Here is a 21,589-nt window from a genome sequence, read left to right as displayed (position 1 = left end):
GCCAGAAAGCTGGTGCCTTCCAAAGGCAGAGGGACGACCTGGCGGCACAAATGCAGGCTCTTAGCCAGGAAAGAGACGCCTTAGGCCAGGAAGTCTGCCATTTAAAAAGAAAAACAGAAGAAAATCACTTGGCCCTCCAGGGGCTGGGTGACCTCCAAAAAGAACGCCAGAACTTGTTAGAACACACCAGGAGGGTGGAGGATGCTCTGGCAAGAAAGGAGCAGGCCAATAGGGACACAGCTCAGGAGGTAACCCTCCTGCAGCAAAGACTGGCCCAGTGCTCCAGGACCAATCAGGAAACGCAGAGAGAGAATGAGGCTCTCTGCCAGCACAATGATAAGCTCCAACAACAGGTAGCGATGCAGGAGAGACTGATAGAGTCTAGTAAGGCCTTAACTGAGGAACTGAAGGCGCAGGCTCTTGCATTGCAACAGGGAGCAGGGGCGGATAGAGATGAGGTTCGCTGGGAAAGAGAAACTCCTGAGCATAACCCCAGGAGCCCTAGTACCAGAGGCCTTTATTTGTCTCAGTCCCTGGACTCTGCCACCCCCATGTCCCCTGGCGCACATGAGCACAGGGCCACAGGGATGGCAGATTACTATCCAGCCAGAAGCATGGGGCTCATAGGCCAGTACCACCCAGGAATGGAGGGGTGGGCATCCGGGTATGGGCACCCAAGCACAGTGCAATTTAGTGGGGAACCCCACGAGAGTAGGCCCATTAAGGGCATCCTGAAAACCTCTGCCCAGTTAGGTCAGTGGGGGGGTACCCATCAAATCCTGGCAGCAAAGAGGAATCTGAAGACTCCTCTGAACGGTTCATGACACAGGAGACCAGGTCCCCACATTCTACCAGCCATTCCCAGGCTCGCAGAATCCGGGAAAACCTGGAAGATCAGACAGGAACCTCTGGGAGCAGTGCCTCTGAGTCAGAGGACGAATGGACAAGGGTTACCCGAACCAAAAAGGCCAATAAGGCAAAAAGGGCCTTGATTAAGGACCCATTGAAACAGATTAAGGCAATCAGGAGTGTCATCACGCCTTATCATAAGAACGCCAAGTACTCTGTTTGGGAACACTTGGAGCTCTATGAGCAAATGATGGAGACTTTTCATTTGAAGGACAGCCGAAGCTGTATCGAATATGTAAAGTGGACATTCTCCCCAGAGTACCCCAGTTTCTTTGCAGGGCTGGAGGACCAAAATCATTCCAGGTGGTCCACCTATAGGGCGGCCATATTAAAACATTTTTCTGTTCACAGAAATCCCCAAGAGGCTCGCAAGGCAGCCTACAATTTGCAGTGTGGGGAGGATCAGGCCCCACAAGAGTTTGTGCAAGAACTGAAACGTGCCTTTGCGCAGACCACCAGAAGGGTGCGCCCAGACAGCAGAGAATTTATTAATACGTTTTTCCATGCCTTGCCCAAATACATAATGACCCAGCTCGTGAGGGATTTTCATGAGAAAAGATCTTTAGACTGGGTCATTGAACAGGCAACCCGGATCTATGAGGTGCAGAAGCCCATAGAGAATAAAAGCAATACCCAGAAAAATCCCAAAACCAACAGCACCCCTGCTGCTGCCAAGGTGGCAGAGGTAAAGGTCACCCCCGTTTTGGATTTGGAGATGGGGGGGCCTAAAAACCTACCTGCACCTAATAATGCTAGGCCCAGAAGGTCCTCGGGCCAGTCACAGACAGGGAGCCAAGGAGGCAGCCCCACCAATGGGGTCCCTCGCTCTCCTGATTATGTAAGTCCCCGTTACAAGGGAAATCGACCCATCCTGGGTTATGTGTGGACTCCTCCAGCCCAAGGGGGGGATCCTGTCAAGCACCTAACCCACGGAACTTCCCTCCTAACTTCCCACCGGAGGGCAGAAATTCTCCAAACCCTGGGCAGAACTTCTTCCCCAGGTATCCACCCCACTTCCAGCCCCAAAATCCTCCACCCTTCTTTCCCCAATTCCCTGAGCCCAGACAACCTAATCCGGGAGAGGGGAGGCCAAGGGTGGAGGGGTACCCAAATCTTCCCAACCCGGGGTACTACCAGAGAAGGGATAGCTACCCTTCCCGGGATCAGCCCAGGGGAGAAAACAGGGCCCCGTATCAGCCTGAGCGGGTTTCCCAGTTAGAGCGCCAGGTTCAGAACATGGCACAAGAGCTGGGTCGCGTGCTAAGGGCTCAGCAGAACCCTCAGATGGGCATGCCGGCACAGAATGCCCCAAACTCTGGACCTGGTGCTCCAGAACAATGACTGGGGGCAGCACCCCGATAACTCACCGGTTCCCAGGGAGGAGGCACAAAGGGAAGGGGGGTGTAAAGCCTTGGAGGAAGCCTCCTTCCTCACTTGTAAACAGCCCCTGGAAACCCAGGAACTGGAAACAAAATCTCTTGCCCCTGAAAGTCTACCTCCTAAGGAGCAGAGGGGGGGGGGTAGGAGAAACAAAAGACCCAAACAGACTCAGTTTGAGGAGGAGGTACAGATCTTCCAATTTGAGGGAGAGGGATCCTCGGAGGATCCTGGGAAAAGGATCTTCTCCTTCAGAGAGGGGGGAACTCCTCCCAAAGAAAAATGGGTCCCTAGGGATGCAAATCCAGACTGGGGAGATGTGGAGACTGAGCTACCGCCGCCCACCATCTCATCTCAGAACCAACCGCAAGAAAATCCCCTGGTTCAAACCCATCCTGATGACTGCCTCCAAAAAGGGGGGGGCGGCCCAGAACCGGAGCCAGGGGAACCCACAATGGCTCTGATCTCCAGTTGCCAACTTTTTCTTTCAGATTCCCAAGGCTCTCCACAGAATTCTGCCCAAATCTCTTCGCTAGCGATGTCCAAAACCAGAAAGTTAGCCCACCAGTTGTCCAAAAATGTGCATTATCTGTGCCCCCTTGAGGAGAAGGAGGGAAGATATTATGCCCCGGTACAAGTACAGGGGCATGGTACAATTTTGGCACTGGTGGACACTGGATCTCAAGCTACCCTTCTGTCCAGAAGGGCCTTTGATGAACTGAATGCAGGAAGGGGAGGGAATTACCAAATTCCTCTCACCTCTCTTCCCGGACAACTCCCGAACTTTGACAGGAAGGAAATTCCCATCGAGGGGACGGCAGATTTGGACATTAAAATTGGGCGACACAAGTTGAAACACCCGGTCATAGTTGTGACTCCAGAAGGCACCCCTTGTTTACTGGGGAATGACCTCCTGAGGAGGTTGTCACCCTTAATAGATTGCGTAAACAAGGTCCTCTGGACCCAGACTAGCCGACCAATAAAATTAAAACAGAGTGTCAACCATGTTAGTTTAAACGGCACCTGCCACATGGTTGAACAAAAATCTGACCAAGTAGAATTTCACTTCCAGAATAGCCAAATTCCAGACGTGACAGTAATAGGACAACAGACTGGTGATGGGGGGTCCTCTCTATTTCTGAAAATCAACCTTCCTTCCAGTTTAAGGTGGTATTCCACACTGGAAGGAAACACCCTGAAATTCTTTACCAATCCACAATCAGAAACTCCCACTCCTATAGTCCAGAAAGATGTGAAATCAGCTCAGAGCCTGGCTGATATTCAGCAAATTGGAGAGCAGTTGTTCATCCCTATTCAGTTAAATGATGGGAAGGACTCTGTTCTCGCTCGAGTGTGTGTGAACAACGGTAAGAGCTTCATCAGCGAAGCCATGTTCCGCCAACTCCCAAAAGATCCAGCCATTCCCACCTTCAAACTGATAGACAAATGGGAAATGGACCTGGAAGCACCTAATTCCAAACATCTCCTGCCAAGCAGGTGTATGCTCAAAATCTCCATTGGCAACAAGAGCATAGTCCACAATTGTTGGGTCATGCGAGACGTCCCTGCCGCCTTTTACTTAGGCAGTGACATTCTCAATCGCTTTGCCATTAGTTTGGACCTAATAAACTTCAAAGCTTGGTCCCGATTAGCGGATAATCCCATGGGCTTTGATGATCCAGAAAAAGCATTTAGGTCAGCTCAATTGCTACCTTATGCAGTTGAAATTAAGATTAAAGAGGAAGTCACCATCCCAGAAAGGACCCGACAATTCTCCCTGGAAGTGAAAGCTAAAAGAGGACAACATTTGAAAAATCCTGATGCTTACATACATCTAAATGCTTCTCTCCAACTGCAAGGGTTAGGGGTAAACCCAACTCCATTAGTCAACATAGAACATGACACCATTCCAATAGAGGTGGATAACAGCGACTTAAAGAGTATTACTCTAGCCGCAGGCACCATTATCGGAATGGCGGTTGATGACTGACATTTTTCCATCGATTTAGGTAATGAACTGTTAGGACCAATCCCCAAGGACTGTTTTGACAGTGACAGTGAGGACAATACAACACCAGACAGGATTTTTACCCGGCAGGGGGGGAACCTCCTGGTGTACACTTCTTGCCCTTATGGTAAGGAAGATGTGACTTGTGACTTCAGAGGGGATGAGGTGATTTTCCAGGTCCATGAGGGCTGCCTTTCCCACCTGAAGCCTCCAGTCCAAATCAGCACTCTGACCAGGGACTTCTCCACCCAGCTGGAGGAGGCCGCTGAGATAGCCAAACCAGAAGTCTTTCCAGGCTTCAGGCAGATGGTGGAAGAGAGAGTCAACCTAGCTGATGCCTGTGTGACTCTGGAACAAAAGCAAAAGTTGAAACAAGTTTTCTTGGATTTCCAAGATCTCTTTGCGGTAGACTCATATGACTGTGGTCGCACTGACATCCACACAACAACAATCCCCATGGACCCTGGCATGACTCCTGTGTTTGTGAAGCAATATCGCTTGCCTCTCGCATCAATGGAGTCCCTTACTGAAATAATTAAGAACCTTGAGTCCCGGGGAATAATCCGTCCAGTCCACAGCACCTTCAATAATTCGGTGCTGGGAATATTAAAGCCAAACGGCCAGTGGAGACTCTGCGCCGACCTCAGGGAGCTCAACAAACGGGTCCATACTTCCCGATGGCCTCTTCCCTACATTGACCAAGGGCTGGCCCAGATCCAGGGGTCACAGGTATTCACTGCAATAGACCTGACCAATGGATACTGGACTGTGCCTGTCAGTAGGGAGGACCAATACAAACTGGCTTTTACCTTTGGGGGCCAGCAGTACACATGGACCCGGACTCCCTTCGGATACCTTAACTCCGGTAATGAGTTCAACATTTTCCTACATAAGGCCATGCCCGACCTGGGTGCGAGGGGTAACCTGGTTTATGTAGATGATGTCCTCATCAAAAGTTCATCTGTGGAGGAACACATAGCGGAGATCCGTTATGTTCTGACCCAGTTGAGGGCCGCCGGAGCAACACTTTCCTTTCAGAAAGCACAGTGGTGTAGAACCCGTGTTAATTTCTTGGGGCATGAGATTACTCCTCAGGGTCTCTGTCCCCAGGAAAAGAAAGTGGAAGCACTTCAGAAACTGAAAGACCCCACAAGTCTGCGGGAACTAAGGAGCCTCCTTGGACTGACTAATTACAGCAGAAAGTTCATTGAGGGCTACGCAGAGATCACCAGACCCCTGATTCATCTCCTGAAGGGGGGGTCAAGTGGGAATGGGGTCCAGAACAAGCCGAGGCAGTAAAACAACTCAAAAGAAGCCTCTCACAAGCGCCCTGCCTAGCTTACCCTGTCAGAAACAAGGAGTTCTTCCTGGAGACGGGGTTCTCTAATACGTGCTTGACGGCAGTATTATACCAAAAGCATGACAAGGTCAATAAAGTAATCTCCTATGCGAGCAAAACTTTATCCTCTGTGGAGGAAAAATTCAACGATTGTGAGAAGGCACTCCTGGCGACGGTGTGGGCATTGAAGAATTACCGCCCGTTTATCCAGGGGGAACACATCATAGTGGAGACTCCACACCAGCCTCTGCAATATCTCCAAAGTGACAGAATCCGGGCCGGAAATGTGAGTAATTCCCGAATTACTTCCTGGATTCTGTCAATGCAAGGCTTTCCTGTGGAGGTCAGATATGGCCAAAACAAGAAGAGTCCCCTCGCGCAAGGTCTGGCTGACTTGCATGATTGTGCCAGAGAAAACTGTCTCGAGGACGAAAGTCTAAAAATAAAGGACAACATGGAGGCATACCTTAATTCCCCCCACAAAGTCTTTGAAGAGGACAAGTGTGAGGGAATGCCCACTGTCTATGTGGATGGATGCTCTTACCATGTTGACAACGACGGGGAGAAAGAACTGGTGGCCGGCGTAGGGAATGCATGGGTGAATGAATCCCCAGAACCCTCCGCTGGATACAAAATTGGTCCCCGAAGTAGTCAGGTGGCAGAATTGATGGCTGTGCATCAGGCCATCCTCACTGCTGTCCAGCATCAACTCCACGAACTGGTCATAATCACAGATTCGGATTATGTACGGAACGGGTTCGTGGAGCACCTGGTTAATTGGAAAACCAGAGCCATGTTATGTGCTAACAACAAAACCTTGAAACATGGGAAGTTGATCCAAAACATTGATGATCTGGTCACCTCGAATGAGATGACCATCTATTGGAAAAAGATCAAGGGTCATTCCAAAGTAGAGGGACCAGACAAAACTGGAAATGACTTAGCTGATCAGCTGGCCAAAACCGGGGCCATCCAAGGGGATCTAATTGAGTTTGAGTCCCTGTTGGGGGAAATCCAGGTCACTGCTATCACTAGGTCCCAGACAAATGCTCACAACGACCTTTCAATTGCACAATGGAGCAAGGAGACCCCTGATGCTGATTTGATTACAGCTCAGAAGGGGGATCCAATAATTGGTAAATTTTACCAACACCTTGAGGACCCTGAGAGCTTTCCCCTGACGGATACCGATTACATTGGAAAAGAGGACCTAAGAGTGTTGATGAAATGTCCCAAAATGTTCTGAATCCAAGACGGTTTGTTGGTAAGGAAATCCAAAGCTGGCCACGATCAGTGGGTGGTTCCTACCTCATTCCGAAGCCTGATGTCAAGTCACGCCCATGATGCGGCCACCGGCGGTCAAAGGGGGTTTCACACAAAACTGGAAATCTTAAGAGAGGTTGCATACTGGCCACACATGGGGCAGGACCTCGACCAATACTTGAAGGGGTGTCTTGTGTGTGCACAATTTCAGCCATCATCCCTCACGCACCGTGCGCCTCTCCAAAAGAGGGGGATGACACTGCCATGGTCAGATTTACAAATCGACTTTGTAGGCCCCGTGATTCGCTCTGCTAGGGGGAATAAATACATGTTGACTGTGACATGCTTGTTTACCAAGTGGGTGGAATGTCTCCCAGCCCCAAATTGCAAGGCAGAAACTGCAGCTGCCCTGATGATTAAAGACATCTTTTCCCGTTTTGGTCTACCTCAAAGGATTGAGTCAGACAGAGGTAGCCACTTCACCAGTGAAGTGATGACAAAGATGTGGGAGATACTGGGGGTCAAAAGGAAGTTGCATATAGCTTACCGGCCAGCTTCTTCTGGGGCAGTAGAGAGATATAACCGAACCATTGTGAGCATACTAAAAAAGTTTGTGGCAGATTCTGGGCCAAGTTGGGATATCCGATTACCTCTGGTCCTAATGGCCATCAGATCTACCCCTTCATCTGCAACCAAAATGTCACCATTTGAGTTGATGGCTGGGCGCAAGGTGGTGCTTCCTCAGCATTTGCTCTACATGACCCAAGAGCAGACCCTAATAAATGCCTCCACAACTCACGAGTATGTGGAGAATTTAAGGAAACACCTTCAACATGCTTTTGCTTATGCTCAGCGGAATCTAGAAAGATCAGCTGATACATGAAGACCCACTATGACCTGAAGACTTCCAGGAAGGAATATCAGGTGGGGGACCGGGTCTATACCGGATCTATACAATTTCCAAAGGAACCAGGCCAAACAGCGAAAATGTTTGCCTACATGGAAGGGACCCTTTGAGATTATAGACAAAATCTCCCCTGTGGCCTACAAGATCCGCATCCCCAAAGGCGGTTTGGCAGAGGGGGAAGACAAGTGGGTCCACATAAACCAGTTGAAGTGTTGCCATCCCAGGCACACTCTGCAACAACTGGAGGAATCCTCTGGAATCCTAGAGGGTACTGTCTCAGATTAATTCCGTTCTAACTTAAAATATCCTACATATCGCCTATCAAATTCTGACTTTCTCAATGTGGGTGTTTTTGTTGTTGAAGGAAAAAGAAATGTGCATGTCCATATGTTTTGACTATAAATTTATATGCCACCCCACTATATCAATGGTGGGGGAAAAATGTCTATGAATAGGTATTGCCGCTCTTCCTTTGTCGTCCTAGGAGAAAGAAAACCTCGAGACTGGCCAAGGAGGATGATCCGGAGACCGGGAGCAGAGCCGCGAGGGGCCCAGTGTACCGCCCAATACTCCCATCAGGACCGGTGAGGAGAACCGATCCATCAGTACCGGATGGAGGAAAAGATGCTGAACTGTGCCATCTATTGGAAGAAGATGAGGAAACATCCCAGGTCTTGCGAGTCCCATCAGTGAAACAGAATGGCCATCGCAAGAGGGGGGCTTGTGGGATGTTTTTAGCCATACATCCGAGCCCTACATCAAAAACTGTGCAGTACTGGCATTGAAAACATCATGACGGCCAGAGCTTCCCAGAAAATGCCCAGGGAAGTGCATGAAGAATAGGCTGCCACCCATTTTGCCGATGTTATGGGCACAGAAGGGCACTGCCTAAAACCACCATTGGACTACCCACACAGTAGCCTGAAACCATTGGGAATGGCAATGCTGATTGCCAAAAGCAACCTAGAATTGTGGGGAATTCATTTTCTTAAATCCCAAAAATGGTTGCATTACCAGTACTCACCACTATCAGAAAGCCGGCGTTTTAAAACAACACCAGGTTTTTTTTTTTTGTTTAAAACTGAATAAATGAACCCAAAGCATGCCAAAGAAAGGCTTACTGAGAGGTGGATACAATGTAAAGTTATATTCTGAAGTGACTTGAAGGTTTATAACAAGACTGGCTGAGCTGTGGATTTCAGCAGTTTAAGTAAATTTGGACTGAAAGACACTAAAAAATCTAAATGTTTAAAAGAAATGAGTGACCTACTTTTGAGTGTCACATAGGTTGCAATTGTTTAAATGTCATAGTTTTAAACTTAGAATCAGCATTTTAGCTGCATATGTAAGAAATGGTTAGTTTATTTGAATGCAGAAAACTGGGTAACTAAAAGTGACATTAGCTGGGGCCTGGCTTAAGGAACTGAATTCTGCCCACCAGCTACCCCCGACAGGAGATGAGACTTGAACAACAGCTGTGTTCCCAGGCCTAGCTGCCCTTTTGCTGCTCCCACCAAAAGGGATATGACACTTCTCTGATTGAATTACCTGGGCTCCGCAGGAAATTGAACAAAGCCCTGTCCTGACTCAGGCAAATGTTTTATTATGGGGGCCGTAAAAAGTGGCTTCCTCCTGGAAGGAAAGGGGAGGAGCACTGCCTGGGAGAGCTAGCTGGCTTGGCAGAACTGGAAAAACCAGAAATTCAACCTTGTGCTGGGGGAAACCACACCCCTGTAGCCAGAATATGGTCTTAGGAAAAGATGAATAACTCATAGTACGGACTTGTCATAATTATTTAAATGATACCATAATTCTTGTGATTTTTCTGCCCACATTTTAAGAGGTTTTTAGAACCGGTGGCATGATCTGGGGGCAAGCTAGCAGTTAAGAGGGTATTACTTAAAATGTATGCATGTGAAAAGTCTGATACATCATCAATTAATGCCTGCATGCCTTGCACACATTTGGGTAAATTTGAGTAAGAATCTGATATTGGTAACCTGACCAAAAAGTGAAATATGTCGCCATTTCTCAATGCAAGCTCTCAGGAAGAGCAGATTTGGACAGGGTATACCATATGTGATGGGTGCATGTAATTTTAAACAAATGTGTACCTGTGCAAATAGGTCTTTTGGGTCAAAATATAGATTGTGTGTAATTTGACAGGGGTGGGTTCTCTGTACCATAAACAGACCTCATCATGATGACACTTCATTTCATTCCCCCAATCAAGGGGAAGAGGAGGAAGTGGCCAATGACAAGTGGAGAGGGGTAGGGTCTAGGAAGCTAGCCTCTCCACCCATTTTCAAAACACATAAAAGCAGACAGACAGGACAGATAGGGACATTCATATCCATTTGCTGCAACGCGCTCTGCCGGACCACACAACATCCAGAAGATACTAGATTCAACACTTAGACTTTAAAACTCCAAAGAACTTGATTCAGAACTCAAAGCAAGGGCCTAAACCCACAAACTGAGAACTCTTCTCAGTGGGCCTCAGCATCCAGCAAACCTAACAGCGTGCAGATCAGCGCTGGGTCCAGAGAAAGCAGAGCAGTATCCAAAACCAGAGGCAGAGCAGAGCTGACCCAGACCGCTGTATCCGGACCCACAGACCTGATCAGAACCAGAGACCCAGACCAGACCAGCAGAGTAGAGCTGACCCAGACGCTGTGCACAGAGACCGTCCGTGGCGAGTGAAGAAAACCTGACCAGATCCGTGGCGAGGCCCATTCTATTTCTAAATATATTGTGAGTACCTAGCAGAACTGTGCAGAACCAATCTCTTAGTTAAAATAATATAATTCAATCTATTTTAATCTAAGTAGAACTGCCTCCTAGCGGTCACCTGTCATTTCTAGTTGCTAGCTGTCACTTGTCACTTTGAACTTTTAAAATTTAAAACTTTTAAAATTTAAAATCCGAAAAACAACCTTCACAAAATCGTTCATAACTCCGTAACCGTTTGTGCTAGGAACTTGGTTTAACTTTCCTCTGAAAGCTTAGAATCTTGGCTTTTCAACGAACCTAGAACTGCATTCCTATTCCATACGCTTTTGCCGCAATCGCGAAAAACGCACTCGCGAATTTACCGCGATTTGCAAATTTCTCCACGTGTGAAAACAGCAGTTTCCTTGCTAAAAATTCGTTTGCCTCTTAAGAACCATCCCTGAATCATTGCTAGAGTGAGCCTGGACTAATATTAACTTGATACCACTCACCCTGAACCTCTAGAGGGAATTAAAAGCATGTTAGCATATTTTTCACTTCATTGCCAGCACATATAAAATCATTTTGGGCCTGTGTTTCCAACTTCTGTAGTCTAAGCTTGCTGGGGTGAACTGAATTACATTTGATTGCATTTCTGAGAACTGTGTGCTTTCCTTCCATTTCCTTGCATTGCATAAAGGGGGGAGGGGATTGCCAGAGAAAAGTGATTACATTGTTTTGTTGAAATCATATTGAGTATTTTCTGTATTGCATTTTCATTCAACATTACATCCATCTGAACTTATATAAAGCATTCTCTACCACCTTATTCTTCTGTTCCTATTCACAAGTGTGCTAGTGCCAGACTATCCATTATTGATTACTGCTCAGATTCAGTGTGATATTCAATTATTAATTTATTATAAAGCGTGATATATATATATATATTGTTTAAATTATCAAATAAACCTTTAAACTTGCAAAACAGAACTACTTCTTGGCTCAGTGGGGTCAGGGGGATTCCAAGAGAGGGGTGTGATATAGGGGTAGTCATCCAGAACGCATGAACTGGACATAAAGATATATCAATAAGGGTTTCCATTCAGTATCCCAGACTAGGCATTGACTTAGCTGTAGTGTTGAATTGAATCCTCTTACAGCGTGATGCAGCATACCTGTACCTTCTGTGTGCTCTCCCCACCTGCTGTCTCACCCTTGCGTGGTGCAGTGCATTGTGATGCAAATGTCTCAGAAACTGTATTTCCTAAGACTTTTAAATGTGGTTTTTGAGGTCCAGTAAGGACCTTGAGTTTTGTTTCTCACATCCTGATGCTTGCAATGACCTCTGCCCAGTCCTTCTATGACCACCTTGATGCTCTGCCACTTCTAGACACCCATCTCATGTGTGTAAGGGCTCAAATCTGAGAAACGGGATGGGTTGTCCAAATGTCATGTAGCCAGTAATGTCTGTAGGGTCCTAACAGGTAACTATGCAAAATGTCTTGAAGATTGGTGAAACAGTGTGGAATTGTATACGGAACAATGCTTCGCCAGGCCACAAACCCACAAACAAATTAACTTTGCAAAATTCGGAGTAAATTGGTGAAACGGTGTGGAATTGTATAAGGAACAATGTTTTTCTACAAACCCAGCCACAAACCCAAACATTTTCACTTTTATAAATATAAGATAGAAAATAAACAACTTAATGTTATAGATATGTTTTCTTGCAAAATGTCTCTGAAAATGTCCATGTACTTACTTGTGGGTGTTTGTATAGTGTTTTTGTGATGTAAGCAGTACCTAATTGGATGGGCAGTATGTTGGTGATGTCAGTAGGATGTAATTGGGTCTGGACTCTAACCCCTGTATACCCTCACCCCGTAAATAGCTACAACAAAGGCTCAAAGAGGCGTCTACAGTCCAGTAGGTTAATGTGAAAACTCCCATCATAAACTCGTAAAATATGGCTCGCTATCTCTCCTCTCACTGCCTGCTACCAGAGGAAGAAAAAATATCTGCCCCAACACTCCCAGGCCCCAGCTTCAAAGTTCCAGCAGATAAAGGATGCCCCGGCATGGACACGGCAGCTCTCAGACATGAGTGAATTTTAATGTATGTGATACAGCCCAGCCTCAGAGGCCAAGCCGGTTTGTTTAGATTGACAGGGCGTGCACAGCCATCGCCTGAACCACACTTATGAAGTAGGGGTTTTCTAAGCCATGGTTCACAAAGAACGTGCTTCTATTCCGACTAAACACAGAGGGGAGGGGGATTCTCGTGTGGCTTCTAAGGGTGGAAAACCAACATCTTAAGAGTGTTGTGGTTTGGCCACTGGTCCAAAAAAAAAGTGTTCAACCTGCACCAGTCCACCCAGGTGCCCCTCAGGGAAGTCAGTTTGCATCTGCCATGATTAGACTGTCTACCCATGTCTACTATAGACATATTTATTTATGAGCCAAGTAGTTTACTCTGAAGTAACATCAATGCCTGACAAACTGCAAAACTCTCCATGGGTAATTAAGTTTCAAGTGTTCCTGTTCCCAGGTCCCCTCGCTCTGAAACATGTTACACTGCTTGGAATTATTAACTCCTCTTAGATCCTGGGTGGGTCTACCTGATTTTTCCTGCAGTAGTAACAGAAAAATGCAACGCATGTGCAGATCTCTTTTCATATCCCTTTGCAAGCTACCAAGGTCCCTTTCTGCACCCTGCACTGGAGTAACAAGCGGTAGGGGTCATTGCAAGAAGATGCAAGAAGAGCAGCCTGGAGCACTGTAAAAATACAAGGGACTATTAGTTATATTTTAAAATGCATGCACATTTTAGCGTGAATGTCGGGAATATGGTTCCGTCCCAATACAAACATATTTTCAGGTAGCTCTGGAACCTTTATGTGATAGCTTAGTGATGGCACATGCTACGAGTAGTACCACTGAGTTTGCCAAGAAAATGAAACACACACTATTGACATTTTATGGAACTGCAGTGACTAGGGCTATATAAATAGTCAGTTCAATTTTCGTATTTCTGTTTCTTCCCTGAAGCTTCTCGGGACCTCTCCCCCTTCACGTCAGTATAATTTGAAACAAGCTCAAAATGGCTTCAAAGCCAACAAAATTCCATGGGCCCCCTGTAATTAAATCCTGCATGCTGAAGTCCTAAGTCGGTGCCCTCGCATCCCCAGTTAATGTAATTGTGCTACAATGTGCCTTTTCATCTAAATTAATTCAACCAATTTACAGTGTATATGTGCAACGCTCCAAGGTGTTGATGGGCCACTAGTAACCTCATATGTTTAGAAATGAAGTGTGTTAAGGTAGCTTTAGAAATTCTAACATACTCACCATGCTGTACACTCATTAGAATGCGAGGAAAGCCCAATGGCGTGACCATATGGGTTTAAGAAGCAAAGATGTATTGGAAAAATGTCCAGTACCATATTGCTTTGTGCAAGGTAAACCGTTCAAAAAAACAAGCAGGGGCAAAATGCAATTTTTTTATTACCTTCATTTGTTTGATGTCCAACTAAACCTTCACAGTCATAGCTTTTCAGCTGCACTTGTGACTCCTGAAGAGCAAGTCGGTTCAGATCCAGCAACATACAAATGATAACAAGCAAGGCCAACTCAGCCTTTCATCCTGCTAGGTTCATAAATGAGTACCGACACAGGTTGAGTGATATTGTATGTATATTTGTTCTATATGAAGCACTTAAGCGTAAATGCTATATAATAACACATCATTATTCTTTGGCCTTGGATGTCTGCTTTCATTCATAGTAATTTGGTAAATGGGCCTATACACGCTGATATTAACGAGACATATGGTGATCCATTCTTGTATGAAATGTATATCACTTTACAGTGATGTAACCATATTTGTCATAGTGTACGTAGAAACAATGCTATGTGATGCCACATTCTGTTTGTTAAGGGGTGAAAGGTTGTGTGCCATCACTTCCCGTGATATCACTTCAAGGAGGGGTCAAATGGCATCACTTTACTTTACTTCAGTTTACTTTAATTTATAACGCGCTCCAAGTAACCGAAAATGTACGGGCGCACACAGAACGAGATGCAAGACCAACAACAAAGAGTGCGCTAGAACTAGGGTCATTCCATGTTAGGCGGGTGGTCCCTTCGGGCTACTTCTAATAATAAATAGAATAGGCGTGTTTTCAGTTTCTTTTTAAATATGAATGTAGAATTTTATATCCAGGGGCAGGATATTTCAAGCCATGGGAGCAGATATGCTGAAAGCTCCCTTGAGAGTTTACTGGTTTTACATCACTGTGTTCTTATGAAGTAGGAGTTATTGGATCTCAGAGCCCTCTGGCTCTGTTTCTCCACATTCCTTTCCATCAGGTATATTGGCATGCACCCCCCACAGCATTTAAGGATGATTAATAATAGTCTAAACTGTACTCTTGCTTTTATTGGGAACCAATGTAGACTTCGTCTCACCTTGGACACACGATCTCTCCATTTCAAACCCCTCACAACCCTTAATGTTCTGTTCTGGATGAACTGTAATCGATTAATCTCAGATTGTGGGCCACCAATCAGTAGACTACAGCAGTAGTCGATCTTTGCTCCTATTCGAGCTATCATCTCTGCATTGTTTTCTGATATTAGTGGTCAGAGATTGACTAGTAATTTAAGATAGTAGGTGGGGGCAGAGACCAGGCTACTTACTTGGGATTCCATGGTCAGATACTGATCCAATGTAATACCCAAGATTTTGATTTTCTTTAGCACCTTGATTTTACAGTCTGCGATGTTAAAGCTATTAAACAGAGATCCTAACTTGCCCAGTTTCTTGCTTGTTCCTATCACCATAAGTTCCGTTTTTTTTTCATTATTCTGTGCTAAACCATTCAGTGCCATCCAAAACTGGATGCAGTCATGTACTTTGTTGATCTGGATTTCATCAGTATTGTGAGACCCTGTAAGCGGTATAACACACTGTGTGTCGTCTGCCTAATTCGAGAACATGATGCCTTTGTGTTCCAACATGTCAAGGAAGGGAACCATGAAGATGTTATATATCGATGGGGACACACATACTCCATGTGGCACACCATAGGCTAAGGCTACAAGATCAGCCTTGCTTCCCTGTCACACTTCCTGTGATGTCATCAGAGGTCAAGGGTCGTGTGATGTCACATCCGTTACCCGGGGCATTTCGGTGAGAGCATGTCCCTGGCTAGATGAGTAGTTAAATACCCTACATGTGTTCTGTCATTAGACATTGCTGCTTGGTGAAAGGAAAATGCCACTGCACAGGCATCTAGAAATCCCTTAAGTCTTTTTGGGCCCCTTTTGAATTTTTGACTGCTGGCGTTGTTATAGGGGTAATAGTCGGTACGGCCTCACGGTTGGGTACTGCCTGTCTTAAGACAGCATTCTCTGTTTTTTGGGTTGCTTTGACTGTGGTCAATGCTTGAACCATGGCGGCAAGTTCTTGTAGCGGATCCATACTATCCTTAGATTGCTGGCATTGCGATCTTTCAGCAACTCGCCCTACCAGTTTGAATTCCCGGGTCTTCTCTGGGAAGAAGTAGGGTCGCTGTCTTTGAGCTGCCACGACGGACTCCAGGTATATACAGAGTCAGATTGACTCCCCAAAGGTGTCAAACCCCAGAACAAATCCTCCTATGGAAGGAGGGAAAAACCTCTGGAACATGGGTTGATTCCAGGAACCGCGAATGTCAATGAAGAGGTCCAAATAGATAAAGCTTTGCAAAGGAGAACAATGGGAGAGAGGAGAAGGGAAGGAGGGGGAGGAGAAGGAGGATTCCAGGACAAACTGCAGACTCAAGCTCAAGAACATGGAAGCCAAGAGGAATAGAAATAGGGAACGTCTGGCCACAAGAAAGTTGCAACGCACAGCCTTACCAGGATGTGCTTTTATCCTGTCTGGAGCGCCATGTTCTCCGGTAGGTGTGGCAACCATCTTGGATGATGTCAGAAGTTCTGTGTGCACCAGGACGATGTTGCCATTTTGTTGGAACACTGGAGCACGTATTGCACTTTGCGACGAAGACCGTGCTCCGGCGACCGAAGGAGAATGACGGTAACCAACGGCAGTGCTGCTAGGGTGTCATCTTTCTCCCTGATTGCTATGCCTGTTGGGAGTTGTAGTTCAAAACATCTTGCAAACCCCTGTCCTAGACATTCTTAGCATGCTGTGGAAATGTTCCACCCGTGTCCAATAAAAAAAGATAATGCCCTATGTAAACAATTAAAGACATCGCTCTGATGTGGCATTTGACGACTTTGGGAACAATAGCAGCAGACCTTCAAGAGGGACCTGCCACCTGTTAGCCAGCTTGCATGTGGTATTTCCTGCTCAGTAGCTCAAATAACTAGCAAGAATACTTAAATTTGCATAATTACAGGTATGCAAAACGGTGATGTCAAGGAACAATGCTCACGTTTTCAGACGAGCAGAACGAAAACGTTCCACCGCATCTTTAAAGAGTGGCATGACCACCCACTGCTGCAAACGTCATGTGAGCTATGCAGGGATATTCTTAGAAACATGCGCTGGCCCAGTCTTTCCCTAAGCATTTGAACCATGTCGTGGTATTTTCCATTCTTCTAAGCACTAAGGTGACATTGTATTCACTACCTCAGTCCACTGACAATGATAAGCACTTTAGTGTTTGAAGTAAATAAAGTAGTTCCCTCTCTTGATCATTCTTCATGGGGACAGTGACAGCTCTTAATGTTTGCCAAGAACTGCATAGACTATATAACTCAATCAAGTGGCATTGCAAATATTACAAAGGATTCATTTATGAGGATTTGCAGGCTAAGTAGTTATTATTTGATGAATCTCTAGGCTCGGGTTTCTAAGCAGAGCATTGCCTTCTAGCTAGTCTCTTCCCTACCGGAGAAGCATCAAAGGGTGGTGGGTCTTTGAACCCTTCTCATATACCTGTATGTGTGTAGGTGGTGTGCCTGTGTCTGCACACGCATGTGTGTTTTAGGTGGCAGGGTCATGTTGTTGGCATCTGGGGGGGCAATGTGTGTGTGTGTGTGTGTGTGTGTGCGCGTGCGCGGGCGCGCAATGGGACTTTTAGGCTTTTGTGCATCAATGGCCATCTCCTATGGCCTTGCTATGTGTTCGTTAGCATCATGCCATCTGATTATTGTTGATTACCCTTGTGTGGGCGCCCCTGAGGGGGTTGCACATTTCTATCCTCCCTAACACATGAGGCCTGGAAGTGTTAAACCATATAAATAATACTGCATTTACCTGGCATATCTACAATTTCTCTCTCTTTCACACTCATTCTTTCTGCAATCTATCTCCCCTCCTCTCTCATACGCTCTCTCTCTCTTTCTCTCTCTCTCTTTCTCTCTCTCTCTCTCTCTTTCTCTCTCTCTCTCTCTTTCTCTCTCTCTCTCTCTCTCTCTTTCTCTCTCTCTCTCTCTCTCTCTCTTTCTCTCTCTCTCTTTCTCTATGACTCTATCTTTATGTGGGAAAAAACAGCATTGTCAGGTCGCCATTTGCTAGAATCACCCGAGTGGTTGCTGAAAGCTGTCCAACCAGTGGAAAAAAAAACTAACATCTTGTGGGGAGGACAGTGTTTTGTCAGAAGCAGCTGCTAAAACAATGAAATTATTTACTTATTATAACATTGTAAACCGACTATTTTTAAAGGTTTGCACTGTTCATTTCTAGTGAACATTTCCAGTATCTATTTTATACATTCAAATGTTGCACTTTTCCTACTAAGCAAATCCCATTGTCAAAACTTAGAATAGCCATAACAAATGTTTTTGATTGAAGGCTATCATTCCATGATTGACAGCGCTGCACAGTACTATTGCCATCTTATGAAATACCCCTATGAGAAAGAGGGAGGCAAATAACTCAATTGAGGGTTCCAGCCTGCTATGCATAAAATCAAAGAGCGTGTGTGCAACATATAAATAGCTCCAGACCTTTATATTTGAGAAAAGGGACGTGTGCTTGAAGATCTAAGCATACTGTGATCGTTTCTCATTCCTTTGTCACGCAACTCAACCTAGCATTAAAATGTTTGTAACATTGAACGATATTTACTAATTACGACAGCCTGAGGATTTGGATATGCTGGGAAAATGGCTATGGCATCAGTCTCTCTACTGGCAATACTCAGGATAAGGTTGCCTGTGCACATTATTTAAACCCTAGATGTCCCAAGTTATTCTGAAGTTGATTGCATGATCAACATGGATGGATATCAGATCCCTTTGAGTTGTCAGAATCGTGGTAGTCACACATGTTTTTCCAGGAATTGATGCCACATGTCTCCAAACCTTGTCGGTTCATATATGAGACAGAAAACAATGTTCTTTTTGTGTTGCCTTACACATGTCAGGCAGTCAATCTTCGATTTGCAAGATATGGGAAGATTTCCAACTTTCTTTTTTGCCAGAAATAAGCTTTGACCTGCCCGAGCCTCTGATGATGGCGCAGACCGTTCAGTTCGTAAATGTCATTATAGAAGAAGAGGGTTGAGCTTAACCCGACTTCCACACCCTTTGCTAAGAACAGCCTGCAAAATAGAGTGTATTTTAAAGAGTTATCCCAGAGATTTGAAATGCAGAGGGCAGAAGGAATCAGCATACATTTTTAACATCTAAAAAATGTCAATAAAAACCCTTCTTTTTTAGCAGGTGTGTGGCACACTGTATACCCATCTGCAGTGACATAAGCGCAAAAGATGATGGGTAAACAGCCAATGGGAGAATGCTAACATATCTCTTTGGTAGTCTTTATATTGTAGGAAAGTCTTCCTCACCAATTGAGAAGTGGAGGTCTTGAGTAGTCAGATCTGGGAGTACAGAGAAGGACATAGGGCAGAACACTGAGGAGCAAGCACTCACTGCATGTGTGATAGACATATGTGGCTTTCATATCACTCCTTTGCCTTCTTGTGCTATGAGAGAGGAAGCAGAACTTGTTCCATTTAAATCCCCCATAAGACCTGCAAAGTGGAAATGATTAATCAACTCCCGACATATTTGATTTGCCCAGCTGGTTTCTAAGAAAATCTGAACAGGCTTTAGGAAGACACCGTAAATCTATTATTTCTCTGTTTTTAGGTTTCTCTGCAGTATTCAACAGTTTTGATCACAGGCAACGAATTTGATTTTCAGTGACTTTTGTTGGATCTAATAAGGAGATAATGGGCCTACGGTACCGGTAACTAAGAGTTGTGCTCGCGGGTGCATCCAACCTCCCCATTCCCATTCGGCCCTTTGGGGGCCGAATGGGAATGGGGAGCATCTTTTTTCCAGCGCCCGCAAATGGGCAATTACCGGGTCCGGTAGGGCCGTAATGACCCGGTAATTGCCCATGTGCGGGCGATGGAAAAAATTGCAAGTTTGGCCACAGCTTGTAATGAGGCCTGATATCTATGAAAGAATGAGCACTTACATTTTTGAGGTGGAGAAATGCTTATTTCTCCCCCTTCATCTACCAGTTTCATGATGATGTCAGTATTGTCAGTGCAGGACTGTTTGCCTTTGTAAGAGTGGTAGGCTGGTATTTTGATGTGTAACATATATGTTTGATCCCAACTTGTAGTCTCGGGAGGATAGCTCAGTGGCAACGTGCTCGCCTTGAAAGCAAGACGACGTGAAGCAACACAGGTTTGATCTCCGGGTCCGCGCTTAGAAACCTCTGGGTATTAAACGCGTTATAAATAACATATCATATCATAACTAGTGTTTTGTGTTAGTGGGCTTATGTTAATGTGCTGAAGTCAGGCCGGAGTAAGGATAGATGTGGGTTTATGTGTGGTTGTGTCGCTAATCTGGTCAAATAATACTTTGTTTGCAAAGTGTGTCTGAAGTCTGAACTTGCAGAGAAAATGTCTGCTCTCAGATTCGGCACCTGAATATGATATCCTCTGTGTAGGGAGAACAGACAATGTTGTTGAGAGTACTAATATCTCTGCCTTGGTCAAAATATGTATTGCATAATTAAAGATTGGAACTGGACCAACGTCTGGTTCTAAACAGTTCTTGAGATCCCTGATTGGGTAATTCAGATCTATGTTAATGGCACCCCCTCCCAATACTTGGCCTCGTCTTAAAGAATTCTACTGCCTTTGTGTCGCCCTTTTACTTGGATTTGTCTGCTTGGGGGACTAGGATTGCTCCGTCTGTTCACTCCTCCCTGATGAAATGCTGTCACATCATGCTGAAAAGTTCAAATTCGCTCACCTTATGTGGCCTCTTTGGAGAAATAACCTCTCTTCTCAGAGTTGTTAGGGTTTGTTAGAGTTGTAGGGAAGACTTAGAGTAGTTATCAGGGCCTAGATATGGATTGCTAACCTTACAGTAATGTCACATATCTTCAAATTGTTCATATATTGGCTAAATGTAGTCTGTTATGGTTGGCAAAAGATGCATCAAAGCATATTTTGCAATGTGTTGCATACAACTATTGCACGCAGATGTAATCAAATGCTTACAAGCCAGTTTTGTTGCTTTCAAAATAGGTGTTAACATCCAGGTAGCTGGCATCTCTCCTGCTAAACTCCAGAAGGGCATTGAATGGAGTGTGCTGCAAACGATGTTTGTCTAAATGCCAACAAGACTGAGATCCTCCTATAGGTACACCTTCACCTTCTTTTCCCCCTCACGCTCTGGCCGACCTTCCTTAGCCCTCCTCCTACCCCCACCTGCGATGCCAAAAAACCTAGGGGTCATCTTTAATTCCACACTTTCCTTTTCCACACACATCTCTGACTTCTCAAAAAAGTCAAACTTCTTACTACACCTCCTCAGAGGTATTCTGCCTTTCCTCTCCTTGCCTCAGAAGTTTACTGTCTCCCAAGCTCTGGTTCTCTCTAGGTTAGACTACTGTAACAGCCTCTTTCTAAATCTGCCAGCCTCCACTCTCCGCCCTTTACAACTAATCCAGAACAGGACTGCGAGACGTGTCCTTGGCCTCAAGCCCTGGGATCATATATCTCCAGCCTTGAAATCCCTCCATTGGCTCCCAGTGGAAGCAAGGATTACATTTAAAACCCTCTGCATTGTCCACAAGGCCTTCTGGTGCCTGG

Source organism: Ambystoma mexicanum, chromosome 9, assembly GCF_040938575.1.
Source record: "Ambystoma mexicanum isolate Mex_15411 chromosome 9, UKY_AmexF1_1, whole genome shotgun sequence".
In the NCBI taxonomy this organism is placed as follows: Eukaryota; Metazoa; Chordata; class Amphibia; order Caudata; family Ambystomatidae; genus Ambystoma; species Ambystoma mexicanum.
The sequence above is the reverse complement of the archived record's forward strand: the minus strand, read 5'-3'. Positions refer to the sequence as shown.